Source organism: Pan troglodytes, chromosome 12, assembly GCF_028858775.2.
Source record: "Pan troglodytes isolate AG18354 chromosome 12, NHGRI_mPanTro3-v2.0_pri, whole genome shotgun sequence".
Classification (NCBI taxonomy): Eukaryota; Metazoa; Chordata; class Mammalia; order Primates; family Hominidae; genus Pan; species Pan troglodytes.
In genome coordinates this window covers 122,534,406-122,547,471 of record NC_072410.2, presented here as the reverse complement: position 1 = coordinate 122,547,471, position 13,066 = coordinate 122,534,406, and the positions used below count along the sequence as shown (strand labels likewise).

General features: G+C 47.3%; 1 long non-coding RNA gene across 1 annotated transcript; it reads right to left on the bottom strand.

The window, feature by feature from the left end:
• Positions 1 to 1,599: 1,599 nt before the first annotated feature.
• On the bottom strand, positions 1,600 to 3,822 carry LOC134807851 (uncharacterized). Its single transcript, XR_010149239.1, has 2 exons — positions 3,337 to 3,822; positions 1,600 to 1,999 (listed from the first exon to the last, which is right to left on the bottom strand). It is a non-coding gene; the product is annotated as an uncharacterized LOC134807851 (long non-coding RNA).
• Positions 3,823 to 13,066: the final 9,244 nt, after the last annotated feature.

Genomic DNA, 13,066 nt, shown 5'->3' with positions numbered 1-13,066 from the left:
GTGTCATGTTAAAGGCATTTCTAGTTGAAGTATTAAAAATAAACAGTTCTCAAGGGACTGTTTTTGCCAAAATTTGTTGATGGCTGTTTAAAATGGTTGACAGCTCTTCTTAATGCTTGTGATTTGTCCTTATTCAAACCTTAATGAATGTTTCTAATGGTGAGTTTCATGTGCATAAAAACATAGGAAGAAGTTCCGTTCTTATTGTCAGCAGATTGCAATCACAGAGTCATAGACAAAAGTGGAAACAAATTTATAAAACTCTAAAGTTGTAGGTTTCATTGGGCCCAGCTTATTTCCTATATTAGTATAACTTGTACGTACAAGAAGGGAAAGAGCTCATTACATTTTTGGCTTTTATTTGAACCCTTATGATTAACAGATTTATGAAAAATAGTCCCATATGCAAGGGTTTAGTAATTATAATTTCCTCCTTCTTTTAAAATGCAGTCAGTTCTGAGAAACTGTTATATGCAGTACCAGTGTCTATTCCACATGAGGCAAGAGCATTTGGACGTAAAATGAAACACAGGATTCACCATCCTGATGCTTCCCAGTGTTTGGCGCCCCTGAGAAATCCCTCCTGAGCGACTGGCTGGACCCTTTACAAAGCATTTCTCCAGAGTTGACCCTGAAGACATGCTCATAATTACTTATGTGTGTCCCCGAGAAATCTAGGTGAAATTTAAGTTGAATTGAACCTCACATGTGCTAAAGGATGTTTGTTATTTAAAGAACCTGTTGTCTATTTATTTTTAAAGAAATCAGCACTTCATAAGGAAAATCACTATTCATTATTTCTTGGGTACATCTAAATTTTTTCTTTATGTCACTGTGTAGAAATGGAGTTTCAAAAGCATTTGTGGGTGTTTCAGAATTATTTTGATTATTTTCGTACATTTTTACTTTATTTTACAGTAGTTATTTTAGCATTAATATTTAAGTTTTAATGGCTACATAAGAACATTAGGACAAAGAGATGTTTACTGCTCTGAGATTTTACATTTCCAAGCCTCATTAATTCCAAGCAGACTTTAGCTAAACTTGACCTAGCGCTTTGGAAAAATAGGTAAAAGTGTACTGTAACTCCTTTTTGTTATTCAGGAAACACGCATTATTATAATCCTCGCCATCAGCATTACTTTCTACAAAACATTTGAGGGTCGAAGAGAGACTCCATTCACATTACATAAGTAATCATTGTCTTTGTATATACGTTGTCCTTTCCAAAAGTGGTGACATATGTCGATCTCATCAAATAAAAAGTCTCGAACAGATCTAAGCCAATACACACACAGGCACACACACAGAAACACACATGCACAGACACATACACACATGTGCACACATAGAAACATACATGCACAAACACAGGCACACACGTGCACACACAAACACACACACACGTACACACCCTGATTTCTTTCACATTCAACATCTGACTTAGAGGCTGTTCATTTCTTGAGATGATTTCTACAATTTTAGTGTCTGTCCCTGGTGCTGGCGATGCCATTTGGGACCTTAACCCTCAAAGTCGGGTTCAGGGTCAGCTTGACACCCTTGGGAGCTTCTCTGCCCTCAACTTCCACCTCACACAGATTTAGTGAATCAGAAACTAGCTTTTAATAAGGTCCCCAGGTGATTTGTGTGTACACTGAAGGTTAGCAGCACGAATTTAGATGATTTCAAATAGTGGCTGTTGATTTCTGGGTATGATAAAGATTTAGCTCCTGCACCATTCACCCCTGCACGCTCCCAGGGCCAAATGCGATTCTTTCTCCATTCTTTGCTTCAGTGAGGTTCTCTTGGAAATTTCACAATTCACACACCTTGACCTTCATATTCATGACAGGCAAGGTCACCTGACCTTCCACTCTGTTTACTCTCTTTTCTTCTCACATTTCTGCATCTGGATTTCCATATTCTTATTTTCAAAGTTGAAAACAATATATTCTGTTTAAACCATGGATAAGTCTATCATACTCAGGCCATAGTTGATCTGAAAGTTGAAATGGAAAGATTTCGCAATGATTTTGGTGACAAGTAACAGGAAATTCAAAGGTGGCTTAAAGTAGACACGTATAAAGCACATGTGTCTAATACACATGCAGGTAGTGAGGAGGCCGGGGTGTTAATACACACAATAGTGAGCGGGCCAGGGTGCGAATACACACACAGTTGGTGAGAAAGCCGGGGTGTTAATACACCCACAGGTAATGAGGAGGCCGGGGCGTTAATACACACACAGGTAGTGAGAAGGCCGGGGTGTCTAATACACACACAGGTAGTGAGGGGGCGAGGGTGTTAATACACACACAGGTAGTGAGAAGGCCGGGGTGTCTAATACACACACAGGTAGTGAGAAGGCCTGGGTGTCTAATACACACACAGGTTGTGAGGAGGCCGGGGCGTTAATACACACACAGGTAGTGAGGAGGCCGGGGCGTTAATACACACATGGGTAGTGAGGAGGCCCGGGTGTTAATACACACACAGGTTGTGAGGAGGCCGGGGCGTTAATACACACACAGGTAGTGAGGAGGCCGGGGTGTTAATACACACACAGGTAGCAAGGAGGCCGGGGCGTTAATACACACACAGGTAGCGAGGAGGCCGGGGTGTTAATACACACACAGGTTGTGAGGAGGCCGGGGTGTTAATACACACACAGGTAGTGAGGAGGCCCGGGTGTTAATACACACACAGGTAGTGAGAAGGCCGGGGTGTTAATACACACACAGGTAGCGAGGGGGCCGGGGTGTCTAATACACACACAGGTAGTGAGGAGGCCGGGGTGTTAATACACACACAGGTTGTGAGGAGGCCGGGGTGTCTAATACACACACAGGTAGTGAGAAGGCCGGGGCGTTAATACACACACAGGTAGCGAGGGGGCCGGGGTGTCTAATACACACACAGGTAGTGAGGAGGCCAGGGTGTTAATACACACACAGGTTGTGAGGAGGCCGGGGTGTCTAATATACACACAGGTTGTGAGGAGGCCGGGGCGTTAATACACACACAGGTAGTGAGGGGGCGAGGGTGTTAATACACACACAGGTAGCGAGGAGGCCGGGGCGTTAATACACACACAGGTAGCAAGGAGGCCTGGGCGTTAATACACACACAGGTAGCGAGGGGGCCGGGGCGTTAATACACACACAGGTAGCGAGGGGGCCGGGGCGTTAATACACACACAGGTAGCGAGGGGGCCGGGGCGTTAATACACACACAGGTAGCGAGGGGGCCGGGGCGTTAATACACACACAGGTAGCGAGGGGGCCGGGGCGTTAATACACACACAGGTAGTGAGGGGGCCGGGGCGTTAATACACACACAGGTAGCGAGGAGGCCGGGGTGTCTGCTGCTGTTCCCATGGCCCCGCTGTGCTGCGGGACAGTCCCTCGAGGTAACAGGTTGGCTGCCTCACACTTGAGGTTTTGTTTTTCCAGCCCTCAGGTGGAGTCTTCATTCTTCTGTAGCTGGACCTGATCTGGCCACAGCCGGCATCCCCACAACGTCCCTACACCGATTCTCCCGCTCAGGACTGGACATGTAGCGTGTGGCACTTCCAATCAAGGCCTCCACCAAGGCAGGTGTGACTTGCTGAAGGGCAGTTGGCTTCCCTTGAGGCTTGCAGGGCAGTGGACTGGAATAACCATGCCTGGTCCCCATGAGAGCACTTCACTTCATCTGAATTCCTGGAATGTGAGCTAAAAGCAGTAGGTGGGTGAGAGTTTTGTGAGGCGTTGAGGTCTGGCAGTAGGTGGTCTGTGGAAGAGAAGCGGTTTGTCTGCTGGCTCCTTTGTTGCCAGAATACTCAGGGGAGGGGCTAGTGATGTCATCGTCTACAGAGTGGAGGGACAGGCTATAGGGAAACAGAGCTGTTGTAACACCCAGGGGCCCCACCCACTTCTAGACCAGAAGGGGTGAGGGAGGGAATGGCCAGGAGGGGTGATCTCCAGTGTGGAGACAGTGTGCTGGGGTGGCTCTCCAGGGAGCAGTGAGAACAGGCGGCAAGGTTTGGGGACCTGTTTAGCCCACAGGAGCGGCCCCAGGGGATGTGGGCCTGACTGTGGTCACACAGCTGTTCGGCACACCTGCCTGCAGGTAGCCCTTGCCTCCTTACTCACCGAAGCCTAATTGTGAGGGTGGTCTTTGGGCAGCTGCACATATGATCTCTTATCACACAAATCAGAGCCACTTTAAAACCACTAAGACAAAAGCTAAACCCAGGGTGTATGAAGCAGAAAAACGTTGGGACTTGAATGAATTGTGGAGCTGCTGTTTCAGTCGGCCTTGCCTAATTGTGGGCTGCTGATTTTATGCAAAATATAATTATTGATTTGGTCAAGCCACTGAAAGTTGGTTTTCTGGTACATATTACCAAACTCAACCCTAATATACACGAATTTAACCCATCAGTGAACCCACCGACTACTCAATCAATTAATGTGACTTAGCGCTGCTGCTGCAAGTATGAATCTGGGTTACTGCCTGTGAAAATGACAACTTACTCTTATCTTTTCCATGAATATGAATCTGGGTTACTGCTTATGAAAATGACAACTACTCTTACATTTTCTGTCGTTCATCAAGAGCTGAGGCAGCTCCACTTTACAGGCAGCAGGATTTCTTTGTGCTTGAAAGTCTTTGTGTAGGAATCTCCATTTGTTTCTCTTGTTGTCGAGTGAATTGATCTGATCCTAGAACTGCACTGGAACTAATGCCTGGGGTTGCAGGAGCTCCAGGAAGCCCCTGTCGGAACGGGGAGATGGCTCATTGGAACCAGGTCGCCAGCCCTCGATGAATCTACAACAACTCTGCTTTTCTTTTTATATTGGGTTTCTGCCTAATATTATACCTAGGAAAAAAAAAGCGTTTCACTGCTTAAAAAAATATTTACTGATTTATTCTTATGCTCTCAGAGAAGTTAAATTACTTAAGATGGCACCTTTTACTAAGCAGCAGAATCAAGGCTTTTGTTTTTTATGCTGGCTTTTAAAGGTAACTACGCAAACAAGATGGTAAAAAGGCCTATTTTATAAAAGAAGGAGGCTGGGACAGCTGAGTGGATAACGATGCTTTTGGGGGACCAGATGGGTAAAGATGGAGGAGGGGCCCAGGTGGTGTTTCTGGCCTTCCAGAAAAGCTGCAGAAGGAAAGGTGAAGTCCAGAGTCCCCACAGGTGAGCCCTGAAAGCTGTGAATGGGGCTCCGGAGCTTGAGCAGCTGAGAAGCCAAGGCTGCCAAACAGGAGTAAATTCACCCCACGGTGCCCACCATCAATGGGACGTGAAGCGCATGAGTTTGAAATCGGCAGTCCATCGAACTGTCTTCTATGAACACAGTATTTTCTGAGTTTACTTCTTAATATAATCTATAAAATGCTTTGTTCCACTATGATCCCACCCATTTGAGAGAGGGCAACGTGCTGTCAGGTAAGGGTCTGTGCAATGGATTGTGAAGATAAAGCGATGCACAGGTGTGCAGTGTGGGGACGCAGACACCCTTAGCTCCTTCTGTTGCTATGGTGACCACTTGTTAACTTATCCTTCCTGTTAAATGAAGCTTTAATTAGCATTAAGTTCTACTCTTTCTGCCGACCGTGAGACTTCGATCTGGGGATTTTACAGTCAGCCATTGCTCTGCTTAACGTAGATGTCTTCCCCTCCTGAGTATTGTTTCCAGTGTATACAGTTACTTATTGTGCTGTGTCGGTGGCTGGCCTTCACAGAGATATGCCTAAGAGAACACAGCATGATATAGTATTTACTTTTGTATGTTGGTAAATAACACCAGTAACATGAAGAATGTTTTCACTGTGAAAGAAACACAATTTGTATTTACATTGAGTACATCAGGACTCTCCCGCCCATGGTCCCTGCGCCGGTCTCGACGCTGTTCCTGAGCAGCAGAGGCCGATGCAGTTCCCCTGCGTCTTCTCCGTCTCTCTCTTCCGCTCCTGTCTTGCCGTGTCCCCGACCCCAACCACGAGTACTACATCCTGAATCTTCTATATCTAGTTTAACAGAACAAAACTCATCTGTTTTGCCCAAGCATTTCTTCTGCACATTCTAACTTATCCAGAGATCAGTATTTCTCCTTGTGACTCAGAATTTGATTGGAAATCCATGTTGAATGAGATTGACCGTTTAATTCAAGAACACGTCTCTGATGTACACGATTTTTCTCCTCTAGAGGCTAACATGTCTCCTTAAACAGTTTCATAAAAATATCAAAATAATAAAATGAAAAGGGCATTAATTAATCCCACTAATAATGGAGGTGGTGTAATTCTGTGGGTTTTACACAGTGAATTGATTCCCTTGGAAAGGTGATGATGTCAGAGGCTTGGGGCTGAGGCACTGCTTACTTCCCAATTTCATTAAGCATTTTGTTCTCATCAGAAATACTACCCACCCCCGTAAAGGTGATGAGAGAATGGCAAGTTTTCCTTAAAGTGGATTAGAAATAGTCAATGTTAGTCTTAAGAATTGATCTGCTGTTACCTGTCAACACCGTCCACATCAGATCAAACATTAGAGCCGCAAGCCTGCGATTTAAAACCTCCACCTGAACAGGGAGTTAGATGACTCTACTTAACATCTACATATTTCAAATTAAATAATCATGACCCCCATCCTCCAGAGTGACTTGCTTTCCTGAGTTCCCAGGACTCTGTGACTGGACGCATTTGTTCAGCCTCTCCGCTTACATTTATGTATTGTAATAGAAGTCTCATGGCTGTTAATGACCTGGATGTATTAGTGACTGGACGCGTTTGTTCAGCCTCTCTGCTTACATTTATGTATGGTAATAGAAGTCTCATGGCTGTTAATGACCTAGAGGTATTATAACCACAAAAGAAAGTATGCTTCCCAAAAGAGATTTTAAAAGTTATTTACATTTGTATCAAAGTTCTACCCATCCAAAGTGTTCTGCTGCCTTCAGCTCCACTGAGAGGGGGCCTGTGGTGCTGACGAACACCTTTAGCTGTGGTTTGGCAGCAAAGAGTCACAGTGATTTGTTGGCCTGATTTTTCTGCTATGCTGACATGCATGCAGCACTTGGCCGGTTGCTTTCTGTTGCCTGACATGTTTCCGACTATGAATACATATGAAATATTGGATAACTACATCCTTTTTGGGAAACCAGTGACTACAACCATCTTGAATGTATTTCAATCATATTAAGTGGTCTATGATTTCCATAAAGTAAAGATTTCCCTGGAGTTGAATTTCTAAGTTTACTGTACACTGTGGTGCTGGACTGTTGTTACAGAGGCTGTTAACTATTGTTGACTTCTCTCCCAGCTCTCAGGCTTTCCCCATGCAGCGGGTAGGCTTATGACCTCCCCCACCCAGGATAGCCCCCAAGGAGGGGCCGTGAGCAGAGACCCACCTTGTGGGAAGGGATAGGAGAAGTGTCCAGTTCCTCGACAGCAGAGAAGGGGCTGCCTCACAGCTGCCAAGCGTCCCTGGGCCCTCAGGGAAGCCATTGCGTTCTTGATGCAAAGTTTAGAGGCTGACTCTGGCTTTCTTGGAGATGTTCCTGACATCTTTTACCTTTAGTTGAGTTTCATTTCTAAGTAGAGTCTATTTTCTTGTTTGTAAATAGGCACAAAGAATGTTAGTTCCTTTATGTTAAGAAGGCAACATATGTTTATAGCATGCCTTCTATATAGAACACCCTAGCATATTTTGCAAAATGTGCTGTCAACTCCTAGCATCAGAAAAAACTGGGAGCTCTTACAATGCAGATTTCTAGGCTTGCTTGGGACAGTTGCATCAAACTGTCAAAGGCCCAGAGCCCTTTATGTTTTAAACAAGCATGCTGGGTATGTCCTATGCAAACTAAAAATGATACCAGAGAGAGTAAGACATTTTTCCTATAGCAGTGGGATCCTATTCAGTAGGGAAGTGGGGTGTGTGTGTGTGTGTGTGTGTGTGTCCTGAGAGAGAATGAAAGAATAAGGGAAGGGGTGTGTGTGTGTGTGTGTGTGTGTACTGAGAGAGAATGAAAGAAGAAGAGGAGAGAGAATTGTTCACAGCAGTGTTAAAACATACTTAGAAAAACAAATGAGGTGGTTAAGTGGCTTTGGTTTAAGATGGCCACACATACTTACCTTTTTTCTCGCTGATTTGCTATGAAATGATAGTTGGAAAATACATTTAGAAGAAATCTCCAAAACACAGAGAATGTGATATTTTCTCACATGCCTGGGAGATGGTGGGGTGGGGTGGCTGGGCCATGCGGGTCCCCTGGTCCCAGAGAGACTTCAGCTTGTCCATGGCAGAACCAGGAGGGTGGGAGGGGGCAGGAGTGAGAAGCAGGCTCAGAACGTGACCTGAGCAAGGTCTGTGGACAAACACATTCGCTGTCCCCACCCCTACCCCCACCCCGGGGGCTGCAGCAAAGCCCTGACTACTGGGCAGGAATGCCTGGGGCTTTCCCGCAGGGAAAGCGGTGAAGCGGGCAGGGAGAGCTGGAGCACCTGTGTGGCATCATCAGCTCCAGCCTGAAGTTGGTCTTGTGGTGTTTTCGTTGCTGCCTTCATCTGATAGCCCTGAAGAAAGTGGCGGCCTCTGGGAGGTGAACGGGGAGGCCTCAGTGGCCAGGGGCTCGGCTTTGTGACCCATGCAGGAGATAGTACTTAGGTTCAAAACAGGAATATGCATTGTCCTATAGAGACGATTCTATCAGAGTAGATGGAAAAGCTGCAAAGTGGGTGACACAGACTCAAAATTTGGAGGGGATGAGGGGCAGGAGCAGCTCACTGATTGGGCCCCGACTTTCCCAGGTGTCTACACTGCTAGAGCTACGCTCACAGCTGCGGACGTGCACGCGCTGCCAGCAACTGCACCGAGCACTCAGCGCACACCTGCTCCCCCGCACCACGCACTCGTCCAGGTGCCGGGAGCTCCGTCGTCAGCAGACAGAGGAAAGCCCTGTTCTCGTGGAACCTCCATCCTAGCGAGGACAGAATGAGGACACACAAATCGAGTACACAGCGTGTCAGGTGACAAAATGCTGAGGAGAAACGCAAAGCCAGACAAGGGGCGGGCAGAAGGGCGGGCGTTTGTGACCTGAGGCCGGGCGCGGGCCCCGCAGGGCTGTGAGGCCGCTGTGGGACTGATTCCACCGACACTGGAGGTCAGGCGTGGGCCCTCCGTAAAGTCCCCCGTGTGGGATTACGGGACAGGTGGCAGAACCCAGTGTAACCCTGGGTGTGTTTGGGCACGTAGCCATGCTGACTAGAAGGACCTGAGATGGATTCGGTTCACGGGGAACGGAGGTGCCCTAGCTCCCGTTCACGACCGCATCTTAAAAAGCAACGTGAGCCAGTTTTTCGCAAAGATGATTTCACTGGATTTCCGCGTTTAGCGTCACGATATGGGGGCCTGCGAGCGCCTCTCTGGGCTTCCACACAATGGGCCACATCACGTTTCTGACCAGAGAAACACAGGTATCTGTGCTTGTAAACATCTCGAATTTAATTCGGTGGAAAAAATAACTTGTGGGGAGGGTGATACACATCTAGGTCTGTGTTCAGCTTCGGGGCTTGCCAGCCAGTGGCTTTTTTATCGTCTTTAATCCTGGGAGAGTTGTTACTGAAAGAGGTAGCATTTAGTGCAGCTCACAAATGCGTAACAATCCCCCACTTCAGTGAATCCAAAGAAAACACAGAAATTACAAAGCACCGTTTGAGGCCGGGATCAGGAGGCAACCAAGACAAATAGGTTTCTGTCCATTTGGACAGGAGCTTTGGGGGCTCGCCTGTACTTCCTCTCTCACTGGCTTTAGGTGACTAAACCTTGGGGCTATTCTGTCACTGCTGTGTAGAGCTGGCATCGAGGTCGAACCTGTTTCTTCTTCGAAATCTCTTGAAACAACTGCTGCTGACTGGGAAGGTACGGAGAGGCTTGGCTGCAGTGAGTGAAAGGCTGTCTCTCTTGATGGTGTGGCTCTGTTCCCCAAGTTGAAAACATTGAGGCGTCTGTCTGCAGCCCAGGCACCTGCTGGGGGTCCCTCACCACCGTGGCCAGACCCTCCTGTCTTCTGGTCCCCTGTCCTGGTGGCATCTCACTGCCACCAGGAAGCTTCTCTGGGTGCGGGGGGGCAGTGGCCCCTGGACAGCTGACTTGTCAGGCTTAGAGGTTGCTTTGGTTTTGGCTTTTAGTGTATTTGTTCGTGGATATGGTTTGGCTCTGTGTCCCCACTCAAATCTCATCTTGTAGCTCCCATAATCCTCACGTGTGTGGAAGGACCTGGTGGGAGATGATTGAATCATGGGGGTGGGTCTCTCCCATGCTGTTCTCGTGGTAGTGAATGGGTCAACAGGAGTTTCCAGTGCACAGCTCTCTCTTTGCCTGCTGCCATCCAGGTACGACGTGATTTGCTCCTCCTGGCCTTCTGCCATGTTTGGAGGCCTCCCCAGCCACATGGAACTGTGAGTCCAATTAAACCCCTTTCTTTTGTAAATTGTCCAGTCTTGGGTATGTCTTTATCAGCAGCATGAAAACAGACTAATACAGTTTCTACATGCATTTATTTAACACTTAACTAATTTTCTCACTTGGTCTTCATGAAACAGGTGTCTTTGAATTGAGGAGAGGAGAAAGAAGAGGAATGATTTTTTAAAAACCATAAAACAGAGGTTACCCAGTGCCTTCAAGACTGAACTTTATTATAGTTTCCACAGCAAGTAGCTGGAGAAAGTGCAACCAAGGCTGCAAAGTGGACAGCCGTGCAGTGTGCAGGGTGCAGGAAGGCAGAGGGGTGGCCCCGTGGCCCCTCAGCCCAGGAGTCTTGAGCCAGTGGCTCTTGGGGCTGTGGGTTGAAAACAGGCCAGCAGCTTCTAGCACGTCCCTCGCGGTGTTCTTCACCTTCTCCCAAGGATGCGTCCCTCGCGATGCTCTCTCGTGTTCTCCTGAGGATACGCAGCTTTCGGCCATGGTAGCAGGTCAGTGCCCACAGGCTAGGATGCCAGCAAGCACCTGGGGGGCTGTGGGGTCAGCAAAGCTGTGTGGTGAGACTGGAATGTACCTACTGTGTTTCTGATAGACTGCTCTGTTTAGCTGAATGTTTGAAACATGGCAGATACTCAATAAATATTTTTAATGGTTAAATCAATTCATTTACTTCATTTGACCAAGAGTGGAAATTTTAAACAGGACATTGGGGAAAATTTTCCGTCAGAAAGGTTTTTAATTATCTTTAAATCAAAACGGCTTACTTAGGTGATATTGAAGGCCCTGTCTTAACACAAAAAGCTATTTAAACAGTGTTACAATGGTTATTGCAGAAAGACTGTTCAGAAGAGCCTCATTAATAAAAATAGCAGTTAATATTCCAAGAGGAAGATTCTCTTATTAGGACAACCAGCAAGCACTCACCAAAAGACAGGGTAGGCCCAGAGTGTTTCTATTTGTTATGGGGACCCAGACAGTGTTTCCTGTATGAAAACTGAATAGCGCTTGTAACTTAGGGCATATGCTTTGCATATTATGGAATAGAGTTCAGATGGGATTTTTGTCTCATTGCTGAATAGATGGTTATGGGGCGGAAATAGGGGGTGCATGAGGGTCACCACCCACCTTGGTCTGAGAGCATCCTCGGAAACTTGAATGTAGGTGGCCTGAGGGAGGCCTGGATGGTCCTGAGCTGCCCGGCATGGGCCAGTGTGGCTGAAACAAGTGATAAGAAATTTAGTTTAACTCCCTGAATAGTGGAAAATGGACGAGTTTTGTCGAGCTGAGTCAGGGAGGAGTGTTGTAGGAGGCGGCGCTCGAGCGGCGAGAGAGATGCAGACTCGTTTCCTGAGCGCGGTGGAGCCGGGTCTTGACCCAGCGGCTCTGCACAGCTCACCTCATTCAAGGCAGGTTTTGGTCCCAGCTGTTCCACTAATTAGCATATGACCCCGGCAGCATGACCTCCTTGACCTCTGTCCTGTAGGACCCCTGCAGGCTCCGTGCAAATTCAGTTAGAATGACTCACCATTCCCCCAAGTAAATGGCATTTTTCACTTTTTGGCAAAACCGTTTTCTCTTGTACAGTCAGAGCTGTCAGCCCACACAAAAGAGGAGAGTCTGAGGCTTTAGTTTGATGAACACATTTATATGATGGGACGAACATCAGAGCCCGCAGCTCTCGGCCCTGCTGGTGGCAGAGGCTTTGTACCGTGTGACAATGACCTGGATATGGAAGCAGAAGGGAGCTTCTAAGGACCGGAAGCTGACAGTCTGTCTCCTGTCCTGGCCCAGACACTGGGGTTCAGGTAAGAGGGTGGAAGGACGTTGGCCAGGTCAGGGCTGCCGCGATGGTGCTGTGATGGCTACGGCTGCTTCAGGGTCTGGCAGGAGCTGGGCTTCGCCTGGAGGCTCCCAGCTTCTCACAGCCCCTTGCACCAGCTTTCAACAGGGGGATTGCAGGAGAAACACTTGATGAGTCAGAGACGGGATGTGGTGTCAGGGTGACACACACACTTTCTCAGTTTCAGGAGAACTTGTCTGTCATTTTGGCAAAAAGTTTTTCTGTATTTGTAAAGAGACTGGTTCTTTCTTGTTATCCCCGAGGATCCAGTTCCTGTTGCCCTGCAGCTAATCAGCTTCACCAGACATGGACCTCCAAGCTTAGGGACGCATGAATCTGAAATCCAAGCCATGGTTGTAATAGTGATAATATGAGGAAAGACTAAGAAACCAGATTTTCACATTGCTTTCAGAATGGAGCAACAAGCAGATGCTTGTACAATCTGGTGTCAGCCAAAAAAGAGCCTGTTTCAATAAGCAGAAATAATAAAATACTGAATTCTCCCTCTTTTTGTAAAAGAACTAACCAGTTACAGTGCAATATCAGGACACGTTTATTCACTTGCTCTGAATAAATGCGAGTGTGAATGTGAATGAAGGCGGTGAGCTTCGCTGCTGAGCCCACGTGGCTGAATGGCGAGGGAGGCCAGCAAGGATGTGCCCTCGCGTGTCCACATTTTAGGAACACAGGAGACAGGCCTCGCTGCCCACGTTCCCCTGCTGGTAGAAGAAATCTGCTGGGCATGTGTGTGG